Genomic DNA, 12,791 nt, shown 5'->3' with positions numbered 1-12,791 from the left:
GTTCCAAAATCACTGCAGATGGTGACTGCAGCCATGAAATTAAAAGACACTTGCTCCTTAGAAGAAAAGCTATGATCAACCTAGACAGCATATTAAAAAGCAGAGACATTACTTTGCCAACAAAGGTCCATCTAGTCAAAGCTATGGTTTTTCCAGTAGTCACGTGTGGATGTGAGAGTTGGGCTATAAAGAAAGCTGAGCACCGAAGAATTGATGCTTTTGAACTGTGGTGTTGGAGAAGACTCTTGTGAGTCCCTTGGATATTAAGGAGATCCAACCAGTCAGTCCTAAAGGAAATCAGTCCTGAATATTTATTGGAAGGACAGATGCTGAAGCTGAAATGCCAATATTTTGGCCACCTGATGCAAAGAACTGACTCATTTGAAAAGATCCTGATGCTGGGAAAGATTGAAGGTGGGAGGAGAAGGGGACGACAGAGGATGAGATGTCTGGATGGCATCACCGACTCTATGGACATGAGTTTGAGTAAGCTCTGGGAGTTGGTGATGGACAGGGAAGCCAGGCATGCTGCAGTCCATGGAGTCGTGGAGAGTTAGACATGACTGAGCCACTGAACTGAGCTGAATGGGTGGACTAATTGTCATGGTATTTTTTTTTGCAGCAGTCAGTGGATGAAAACAAGTTCCTGAAAACAGGTTCCTGAAAACAGCACTGTGGCTCAAGAAACCATAGAAAAGAACTAAAAATTCCATATCCAAGAGCTAATAAGATTCAAGCTGAAGAAAATCAGGTCATAGACTTGAGGGAGCTTAACGTGAACTTTTAAACTTAGATTTCTTTTTTTCTTTTAGTTAGACTTGTAACAAAAAATAGGCAAGAGAAAGTGATGGACAGAGGCCTTCAGACCTTGTGTCTAACTTTCCTCCCAGATGCTGCAGTGTGAACCCCAGATTCTTTTTTTTAAATTTTTATTTATGTATAGCTATGCTGGGTATTTGTTGCTGCTTCCCTGGTGGCTTAGATGGTAGAGTCTGCCTGCAATGCGGGAGACCTGGGTTCAGTCCCTAGGTTGGGAAGATCCCCTAAAGAAGGAAATGGCAACCCACTCCAGTATGCTTGCCTGGGAAATTCCAAGGACAAAGGAGCCTGGTGGGCTACAGTCCATGGGGTGGCAAAGAGGCAGACACAACTGAGTGACTAATACTTTCACTTTATTTTCTGGGTCTTCGTTGCTGCCACAGGCTTTCTCTAGTTGCGACAAGCAAAAGCTATTCTTGCATTGGCAGGTGGGTTCTTAACCACTGGACCACTTGGAGAGTCTGAATGCCAGATTCTAACAGCATCACTGAAAAAAATAATAAGAAGTCAAAGTACTCTTGTGTTTTGCCATGCTAATACCCACCAAATAAGCAGGCAGAATGGAGGTCCCAGAGACGGAGCAAGTAACCCCCTCTGCCTCCAGGGCAGAAAAAGTCAAGGGCTCAAATTAAAGTGTTATATTGCAATAGAACTGTGAAAAACTGCTGTACCCTTTTCTAGCAAACCCAATAAGCTCATGTATTTTCATTTTGAGGTGTTAAACATTGCCAGAAAGAGGGCTTCCTATGGGTATTTAGGTCAAATGCTAAGATTTCTGTTAACCCTTCAGTGTTCCAGCTGAATTCCAAAGACTCTAAACCGAGATCCTAAAACTGGAACCTTAAAAGAGTCATCACTAATATTGTGGTTTTTAGAAAAACCACCTGATTTTAGAGCTGCAATGTCTCTTTCTGCCCCCCTGAAATGATCCTTGTGGGAAACTTTCGGCATGCTGTGCAGCGGCCTGTCCCTCCTTACTCCTTTCCTATCTGCGGTTATATCCTGGCTGGCTCCCTGACGGGGGAGGATTCCCTCTCTTGCTTGGTCACTCCCCAGAGAATTATATCAGGTTGAAAGATAAGGGGAAAGGCATCTCTTCCAAGCTTTTTCACCCAGGCAGGTCTCTGCAGGCCATTGGGAAGTCCTCAACCTGGCATTAAAAGCCAACTGCCAAAGGAGCCAGACTCAGAAACAGAGTAGAACAGTGGCTGCCAGGAGCTGGAGGGTGGAGGAATAGAGGAGATGTTGGTCAAAGGGTAGAAATTCCAGTGATAAGATAAGGTTTGGGGATTTCATGCATAGCATGGTGATTGTAATTAGCATTATTATATATTTAAAATTGTTACAAGGGTAGGTCTTAAATGTTATCATCTCACATACACACTCAGATCTTAATTATATGGGGGGATGAAGTGTTGATTGCCTTTATTGTGGTCATCATTTTGCTATATATATATACACACACATATATATATATTCTTAATCATCACATTGTACACCTTAAATGTACCTGTTATATGTCAACAATAGCTCAGTAAAGGCAGACACAAACACAAGCAAAATAAAGACCAGAATTGTAACAAAGTGGATGATGATAATTCCTGGGGTTTTTTTCCTAAGGGTTTTCAGTATAGAGAAGTCACTTAAACTGTAATTAAAATATCAAAGCAAAATGGTTCGAGGAGAACCCCTGGCTTCTAGGAAAACACATTATTAATCACAGGGGCATTTTACCTGGGAAGTGGCTGAGTCTGAAGCGTGATAGAAGGTGTACACGGGTGTGTGCCTGCAGCCTGGTAATGGTGGTAGGGCACAGGAAAGATGCGCAAACTTCTAACCATCATTTTAAAAAGTCCTTGAGAATGAATCAGTCTGTCAAGAAATTATAAGCAATCCACTCTTCATCCTGGAAAGATAAGTGAAATCAACTCTCTGTTTCTGCCCTAACACCAACAGTAATTAAACCCCAAGAAACGTCAGCTCCTTAGGGTCATTGAGACACCAACTAGCTACTTTTGGTGCTTGGTGTGAGGAGTTTGAGTTAAGAAAATTCAGTAGGCTGGCTCATACAGTTATACACAGAAATCAGTACCTTTCATTTATACAAATAACAAGCATCTGATAAAAGATCTATTTTATAACAATTTTTTAAAAAAGAGGGGAATAAACTTAATACGCAAGATGAATAAAACATTAAAATGCTGAAACTAAACTGACTGGGAAACTTGGTAAGTGAAAAGGCTTGCCATGCTCTTTGTCTGTGAGAGGATCATTAAGACGTTAATTCTCTCTTGCATGTGTGCATACATGTGCAGTCTTGTCTCACTCTTGCACTGTATGTGACCCTATGGACTGTCGCCCACCAGGCTCCTCTGTCCATGGACTTTTCCAGGCAAGAATACTGGAGTGGTTGCCATTTCCTCCTCCAGGAAATCTTCCCCACCCAGGGATCGAACCTAATGTCTCTTGTGTCTCCTGCACTGGCAGGTGAATTCTTTACCACTGAGCCATCTGTATCTATAAATTTAATGCACTGTCATTGAAATACCAAGGTTTTTTAACCAGTCAAACTGATTCTAGACTTGATATGGATATGTAAAAATACCCTTAAATTGTTTTAAGTGAAATTTGATGGGAGTGCAAACCTTACTAAATATACTCTAAAGTTACATTAATATAAATCATATAATACTCATGCAATGAATAGACAGATCTTGAAATAGAAAAAACTTTTGAGAACCACAAATACATATGGCAAATTGGTACATAATCAAGTTGGAATCACTAATACCCACTGACGTTTATGTAGAGAAAAAGATTATGGAATGGATGGCTCAGGGATGATAAGATAACCATTTAGGGAAATGATTAAGACGAAAGCATAACACTAGAATAATCTCCAAATGAGTCAGAGATTTATATGTGAAACATGGGACTATAAACTTATCAAAAGAAACCTGGGAAAGTTCTTTTATAATCCCAGTAGAGAAAGTCCTTTCTAACTATGATACAACATTAGAAGCCGTAGAAGAAAATACTGACAAACTCAAAAACATCAAATAAAAAATCCAACTATTAAAAATCATCATAAACAAAGTTAAAAAAATAACCTAGGGAAAATATTTGCAACTTATATCTTAGACTAACAAACCAATAACAAATTTGACAGGATAGGAACACACAGTTCTGCCAAAACAATGTATATATATGTTAATCTCAAATATGTGAAAAAATGCTTCACCTCCGTAATATTAAAAAAAAATACAAGTAAAAACTACAATGAGATACTATCTCCCCTCTCAAAGTTCAAACTTTTCACAACCCTGCTTTTGTGTTGGCAAGCACTCTCATATATCACTGGCAGGGGTGGAAATTACTGCAACTCTCCACGAGGAAAGTAATGCCTCAAAAACTTCAAAAATAATAAACGTGTCTATCTTTTGACCAACCAATTTCACTTCTAGGAATTCATCCTACTTAGTCATACAAAATTATATATGTATATAGTTACTCACTGAATCATTGCCTGTTGTATCAAAAGACTGGAAACCATCTAAATAAATGTTAATAAGAGAATAGCTAAATAATTATGGTATATTTATCCAGTGGAATAGTATGTAGCCATAAACAACAGCGAGGGAACCCTTAAAGCAAGTTGCAAGACAGTGTAGAATAGTCTACTGTTTATTGAAAAAACAAAAAAGAATATATATATACAGTATACTAGAAGTTATCCAGGTTGACTTTGGGGAGGAAAACTGGGTGTCTGGTACAGCAGCAGAAGGTAAATCTTCAGAATATACACTTTTTGAATTTGAACCAAGTGGATGTATTGTCTATTTTAAAAAATTAGCAAATACAATTTTAAAAGATTTTGCTGGATATGAAGAATGACAGGACAAACAAAAATTAACAGATGTGCCTATACTGCATAAATGTCAGTGCACAAACAGACCCAGTATATGCTCTTAGCCAGCAGACTGTGGGACAAAGTGACTTCAGTGGTGCGATATGATGGAAAGAGCTTGGAATATGGAGCTACCATTGCATAACTTCTAAAAATGTGATTCTCCTACAAGATAGGGTTGTGATGATTATTAAATAAGACGTGTATGTGTCAATTTTACACCCTTAGTCCTATACAAAACTATACAAATATTTAGTATCAGGATGGGGTTGTGTCATCCCAACCTGGCACTTCTTTCTAGGTCTATTTTGAGAGTCAGTTCTCTTAACTTCATCAGGGAACGCGTTCTGGAAAAAATGACCTTAAATAGCAATATAAGGAGAGCAAGAGATGTCATGTGGTTGTCAGGAGGTGGGAGGTTATCCCAGACATAAGTGACAGTTTGGACAAAGGCTCAGAGAAAGGAAAGGGTGAGACCATCCCAGGAGACCACAAAACCGCCAGCCTCACAGGCTGACGGGAGATGAGAGCCGACAGGTCCAATGGGCACATGTTGCAACATCATAATAACTCACCTATCCCAAGAAACATCAGGGTGACTCCCATCAACATTTCCCCAAAACGTCTCTAAAAACAGAAGGAAGAAAATAACTCTCTAAATAGGCCACTACAATTGGGACACTTCTTTAAAATTGTTGTGTTTTCTTCATAAATTCATGAAAATTTTACATTTTATTTCATCACGTTCCCAAGATTATTTTAATATTAAGAATAGGGACTTCCCTGGTGGTTCAGTAGTTACGACTTTGCCTTCCAATGCAGTGGGTTTGGGTTCGATCCCTGGTTGGGAAGCTGGGATCCCACGTGCCTAAGTGGCCAGAAAACCAAAGCATGAAACAGAAGCAATATTGTAACAAATTCAACAAAGTCTTTAAATAAATAAAAGATAGGTCTTAAAAAAAAAAAAAAAGCATCCTTCTTAAAAAGAATACCACCACCACCACCACCCCTGCCCCTAGGAAAAGATCTTTGGTAAAACTGATTTACACCAAGATATTCCATGTTTATTCTATGGTTGAGTATCCTAGTCAAGAGGCTTGCATATCCTAGTCTGAAAACACCATCCTATTAGCACCTTACTGTGATAAGGTTCAGTAGTCATGTATGGATGTGTGAGAGTTGGACCATAAAGAAGGCTGAACACTGAAGAATTGACATTTTTGAATTGTGGGGCTAGAGAAGATTCTTGAGGGTCCCTTGGACACTAAGGAGATCAAACCAATCGATCCTCAATGAAATCAACCCTGAATATTCATTGGAAGGACTGATGCTGAAGCTGAAGCTCCAATACTTTGGCCACCTGATTAGACGAATCAAGTCATTGGAAAAGACCCAGATGCTGGGAAAGACTGAGGGCAAGGGGAGAAGGGGGCGACAGAGGTGAGATGGTTAGATAGCATCAGTGACTCAATGGACATGAATTTGAGCAAACTTAAGAGAGACAGAGAAGAACAGGAAGGCTGGCATGCTGCAGTCCGTGGACTGCAAAGAGCTGGACACGACTAAGCAACTAAACAACAACAATGGTATGGTTCATGACATCTCAGGGATAAAGGCCACTGCACAGAAGCTTCCACATTTGACTGAGGTCCTCTTGGGCACTTAAGGAACCAGAACTTGGAAAAGGGCCAAGTAGACGGCCTGCCATAGGCAGAAATTCCACTCCAGCCTTCTCTGCAGGCCTTCCTCTTTGCAAAGACTCCCACCACCCATGAGCCCCGCCTGACACCTTCTTGACTCTCAAAGGACTAACTGGTTTAGGGAGATTTATGACTACTTGATTTGGTCCAAAATTCCTCATTCTTTTGACTCCTTTAATTTCTCTGCTGCATCATTGGGTGTGGAAGTAGAGCCCTAGAAGGGGAAGAGGCAGGAGAGAGGGGCGGTGCTGGAGATTCAGAACAGAGATTTATTTCTATGCGAGGGACAAGCGGTCTGAAACCTGTGACTTGGAGACCACCCAGACTCAATGCCTCCCACCTGCACAGAACCCCTTCTATCATGCACATATTTCTGCTCTCTGGAGCCTCACTCCCTGAGGCAGAATTATTATTTGTTGATGATTAGGACCAGACTGCTGAACGCAGAAGGGCTTCTGGTAAACTCAGACTGCAGTCCTCCTAACTGGCTCGCATGTTGTGAGTTTCTCTTTATTAGAAGCTGCATATTTTGCTCAGAGACTTGGTGACTAAATTAATGAGTGCCTCTTTGTGTCTCAAAGGGGAATTAGGGGTAAGCTGATGACTCTTCTTTGATCCCTTCTTCCCTCAGAGCTTGTTTTTATTACCATCAAAGGGCCTGGTGGATTACAAAATAGTTCAGAAGAGCACATAATATATCTTTTCCCATTTGTTTCAGAATGGTGGAGGCTGGGGAGCCAGGCAAAAATGAAATAAGTAAAAAGAATTAAATGCTGCAGCTAACTGTCGAAATTAGGTATCAGGAATGTGGGAGATCTTCACACTATCCTCTCTCTCTTTGTTTTTTTTCAGGTTGGAAATTTTCTGTAAGAGATTTTTAAGAAATCCCTGCCATTACGATGCTTATATTGTCTTTCTCATTCTTTGCTTCATCCTTTGGTGGCTGGTCCAGGAGCACAGGCTTCCCAGGTGGCTCAGTGGCAAAGAATCCACCTGCCAAGCAGGAAACAAGGATTCAATCCTTTGGTTGGGAAGATCCCCTGGAGGAGGAAATGGCAACCCACTCCAGTACTCTTGCTTGGGAAATCCCACAGACTGAGGAGCCTGGTGGGCTACAGTCCATGGGGTCACAAAGAGTCAGACATGACTTGTGACTAAAGAACAAAACCCTGAGCACAGATTCCACCCACTATTGAGTCTCTGCAGAGGGCTCCCTGTCAGGACTCTGACTTCACCTATTGGCAGACTTCTTGCAAATCTGAGAAGTTTCTCCAAGTGGGGAAGGAGAGAGGGAGGGAAAGGAGATGGGAGAGGGAAGACCAAGACCCCTCACTTACAGGATCAGCACACCCCAGGAGCAACTAAGACCAATTCTGAGCAGAGATGAGAGCTACTACTCTTCACTTGACTAATGCCTGAGAACCAGAATCCAAAGTGAAATCTAAAAATACAGACTTCCAGGCTCCACCCCCATCACCTTGGGGTTGGAAAGGTAGGAATACGTCATTTTAAAAGCTCCCTTCTGTTGTATCACCCGATGTGGGAATCACTGCACCAGGCCAGCACTTAGCATCATGCTGGTGGGGCTGCAGTGTGAGCTGGAAGATTTTAGCTCTAATAGTTTGATGCAACCTGCTGCTCCACTGTGGACCCCTCTGTTAGCTTACTCTTTGCCCTGATGGTGCCTGGAGACCTCAGTACTCCCTTAACCACCCTGTTTGTTCATTCATTTTCACTGTCTTTTAGCTGTCTCGTCCCAGTGGGCAGCTCTGGTTCTGCCCTTTCCTGATATAGGTAACTAGTAATCCAAATTCAAGCTGGAACACTGTGACCATCCCACCAGGTATCCTAAAAGTTCCTCAAACTCAGTGTATATGAGTTCACTGGGCTCTCCTTTCTCAACCAGCTTTCTCTCCTGGCTTCTGTGTGTCTAGCCTTAGAATCATAATTCTTGTCTCCCAGGCTTGAAATCCACATTATAACTGTTTCTTTCCATCCCTCCCCATCCTTCATGCTCTCTCTAATCAATCACATATCATTACTCTTTTCAAAAGTTTACCTTCATGGGACTACCCTGGTAGTCCAGTGGTTACCCCTTACAACGCAGGGGATGCTGGTTCAACCCCTGGCTTGAGAGCTAAGATTCCACATGCCTTCTGGCCAAAACTCCAAAACATAAAACAGAAGCAACAGTGCAACAAATTCAATAAAGACTGTAAAAAAAATCTATATTCGCCATCTCTTCTTTCTGGGCACATGGCCTCTGTCCCAGCTCAGCCCTCTTTACCTCTCACCTGGAACACTGAATGCCCTAAAGGCGAACTCTCATCCTCCAGTTGGTCCCAATGCCTTCTCCCACCTCCATCATTTGCAGCCCCACCTCCACCCTTTAAGGTGTTCACAGCAAAACCCGACCACTCTTCATAAAGACTTTGTTGTTCTCCAGATCATAAACCTTCAACAGCTTCTTTTGCTTCCTGAATAAAGCTTAGACATTTTTTCAGTGATTTGGCCCAACTCCACCGTTATCCACCCACATTTCTTATGCTCCCATAAAGCATTATCCTTCATGGATCCTTCAGAATTGCTCCCATTCAGATATTCTGAGCCTCTGCGCTTGCCATTTCCTTCATCTGGGCTTCCACCCACTTCTTTCTCGTGAATGAAAATGTCACCCATCCTTGAGTTCAAGGCCTGAACTCAAAAGTCACCTTCTCCATGAAGACTTCCATGATCACCAGCCAGATGGGAAATGCCATGCTCCTGATTCCCAAGATGAATATACTTTCCTTAGGACACTTATCATGCCCTGTTCTTCCTGAGATTATCTAATTATATACCATAGCTTTTTTTTTTTTTTCTCACAAGACTATACATTTCTTTAGTGTGTGTTTCTTCCATCTTTTTCTTTTAAATTTATTTGTTTTTAATTGAAGGATAATTGCTTTACAATATAGTATTGGTTTCTGCCATATATCAACATGAATCAGCCTCTTCCTTCTTTTTTAAAATATTCATTTAATTAATTTATTTATTTGGCTGCACCAGGTATTAGCTGCAGTGCAAAGGATCTTTGATCTTCATTGTAGCACTGTGGCAGGATCTTTAGTAGTGTCTTGTGGGATCTAGTTCCCCGACCAGGGATCTAACCCAGGGCCCCCTGCACTGGGAGTGCCATTGGACTTAGCCACTGGACCACCAGGGAAGTCCCTCTCTACTCTTTTTATATTCTCCCCTATGTCTAACCTAATGCTTCTGTTTTATGGGGTTTTTTGCGGGCAGGCGGGCGAGCGGGGGGGGGTCGGCTTCAAGACACATGGGATCTTAGCTCCCGGACCAGGGAATTGAACTCACATCCCCTGCACTGAAAGGCAAAGTTTTAAGCACTGGACCAACAGGGAAGTTCCTCTAACCTAATGCTTTGCACAAGATAGTTGCTAAAAATTCTAAGTATTGACAGAATAAATTAATAATAGATTGCATTGGAACAAAGAAGGTCGATCTTCAGGTGGTACACTTAATATTACATATGCAATATTAGATGCTGGAATATTTCCACTCTGATTGGTCAGCTGGAGAAGGAAATGGCAACCCACTCCAGTACTCTTGCCTGGAAAATCCCATGGATGGAGGAGCGCGGTAGGCTACAGTCCATGGGGTCTCAAAGAGTCGGACACAACTGAGTGACTTTGCTTTTCTCTCTGGGCCCCTACTTGGCCACCAGTTGCCCTGGATCCTCCTCCAAGAGTCCCTGAACCCCCTGGATAACTCCACAACTAAAGAGAGGATACTTGACACAGCTCTTGAAGATCTCCAGAGTTAGTTAGTGCCACTATGGTAATCTTGAATACCATCCAGGGGTGGAGCAGCAGCATAATCAAACAGGGTTAATGAAACTGACATTTAAGCAGGATACTGTTCTCATCTGGGCACAGAAAGAACTAGAAACATAGACATAGTTTCTGCACAGTTTATAATAGTCATGCTCTAGTGCAGATGGAGGGCATATTAATGTTTGTGTGATGACTAGTGAGGGCAGGTGGGTATTACTATTAGTAATAACACCAACCAGATTTAACAAAACACTTTTACTAACCTAATTTAATTTTCACCAGAACTCTTGGAAGCAACTGGTATTACTGATATTACCTCGTTTTACAAGTGGACCGATAGTCCCAGAGGACCAGATAGATAGCACTGTGGACAGGTTCCTGCCGTTAGAATACATGCTCTCTGAGTGCATGGAGTTCTCCACTGTTTTATGTTGCTTTAGCATCAGGCAGCAATGATGCTGCACCCTCAAGAGAGAGAAATAGAGAGAGAGAGGAGGGAGGAAAGAGAGAGAAGGAGGGCAAGAAAGAGGAAGGAAAAAAGAAAGAAAGGGAGGAAGGAGAGAGAAAGATGAAGGAGAAAGGAAGAGAAGGAAAGGAAAAAGAGAGAGTGAGAGAAAGAAACAAACTTATAAAAATTTCGTGGTCTTCCCAAGCCTTTCAGCCCCACACCACATCATACTAAGCATATTAAAATATACTTGAGGGACATCGCTGGTGGTCCAGTGGTTAGGACTATGCACCTCCCCTCCCAAGGACAAGGAGTTCGATTCCTGGTCAGGGAACTAAGATCCCATAAGTTGTGTGTATATGAACTTTAACTTTTCTAAGTGTAAAAATATTGCAGTATTTTTATAGTTTTCTTTTTTATTTCTTGGTGATCACTGCACTTATAATCAGGAATTCTGCCAATGATGAAAAACTGCAACTTGTTTTCAAATAGGTAAAAATCTTGTGCTAATAAATGTAACAATTAAAAGGCATTATAACATCTCCATAGATTTAGTGAGGTACCTACTAATTTTATTTTCAGGGTCTTCTTTTCATATTGTGAAGCCGATTACATTTTTTAGATCTCCAGCATTAGCCTTGGGGCAAAAAGCCTTGGTTGAGTAGGTCACCCACGGTGAACTTAATGTTGACACTTGAAGTACCACGGACATGCCATCCACCACCCCCTCCCCAGGGCATCTTGGTACATCTTCAGGGGCAGCAGAACTTTGCTTCCACAGTGGAGTCATTGCATCTCCCAGGGGCCTCTTCTGGAAACTCGCTCCCCACTCTGTATCTGGCAGCACCAGGGGGACACCAGAAGGGAAGCTGTGCATTCAGAGGGCTTGAGGCTGGCAAGCTCTCTGCCCCTGGGCCCAGAGGGAGAGGCACAGAGTGGGTTAGCAGTGAACACTGTTTACTTGGCCAACCTGAGCACATTCCCAGCCCAGGCCGCAGTCAGAGATGACGCTGAGCAGTCCTCCTTTACTTTGGGGGTTGCTATGACAGCCAGGAATTCGCAAACCAAACCAGACCTAAAGAAGAATTCTGTCCTTGGCCCCAAAAGTTAGTGGTTCCATGCGGTTCTGCTTGTGGTTCCTGCTGTCTCCTTCGACATCTACCAGATGTAAGAATCTCTAAACGGAGGATTTGGAGACGCCCTAACAGAAAGGCGATTTCCAGGCTGGCCAAAGCTGTGTTAGAAAGAATTTAGGTGTGATTGAAGAAACTTCTTGGCAAGAAATGTTGGAAAATATTACAGTAGATCCCAGAGAAAACCTCATTATTCTCTCAAAAAAATCTTTTGTATTTGTTTAGTGTTCTGTGGTTTGCTAAGCACATTCACATAAATCATCTCATTGAATCTACACATCTGCCTAGTGAAGGAGTCAAAGTTGATATTATTATTATTTTCAACCAAAGACAGGAAATTGAGGCTCAGTAAGAACAAGGTCAAGTAGCTAACAAGCAGCAGATTTGAGATGTGAATATAAACTTTCTGACTCAAGATTTAGCTCTTTGAATTAGACCATGATGATCTCCAAAAGATAAACTAGGTCACGTTTGATATGGACAACTTGGGAGCAGATTTTTTTTTTAATATTTACTTATTTGGCTTGGTTGGGTCTTAATTGTGGCACTCGGGATCTTTCATTGTGGTGCATGGGATTAGTTTCCCTGAAGCTTGTGGGATCTTTGTTCCCTGACCAGGGATCAAACCCTTGTCCCCTGCATTGAAAAGTGGGTTCTTAATCACTGGACCACCAGGGAAGTCCCAGGAGCAGATTTTTTTTTTTTCAAAGTAAGTGATGTTTCAGATGAGTGAATTTTTAAATTGTGATAAAATACACATAACATAAAATGTATCAGCTTAACCGTTTTGAAACATACAGTTCAGTGGCATTAAGTACACTTACATTGCTGTTCAACCATCACCACCAAAACTCTTTATCTCGTAAAACTGAAACTCTGTACCTATGAACACAACTCCTCATTCCCCCTCTCTACCCCACCCCTGAATTCACCATTCTACTTTATGTCTCT

This window comes from Oryx dammah, unplaced genomic scaffold (assembly GCF_014754425.2).
Source record: "Oryx dammah isolate SB20612 unplaced genomic scaffold, SCBI_Odam_1.1 HiC_scaffold_17, whole genome shotgun sequence".
Classification (NCBI taxonomy): Eukaryota; Metazoa; Chordata; class Mammalia; order Artiodactyla; family Bovidae; genus Oryx; species Oryx dammah.
Note: the sequence above shows the minus strand (reverse complement) of the source record.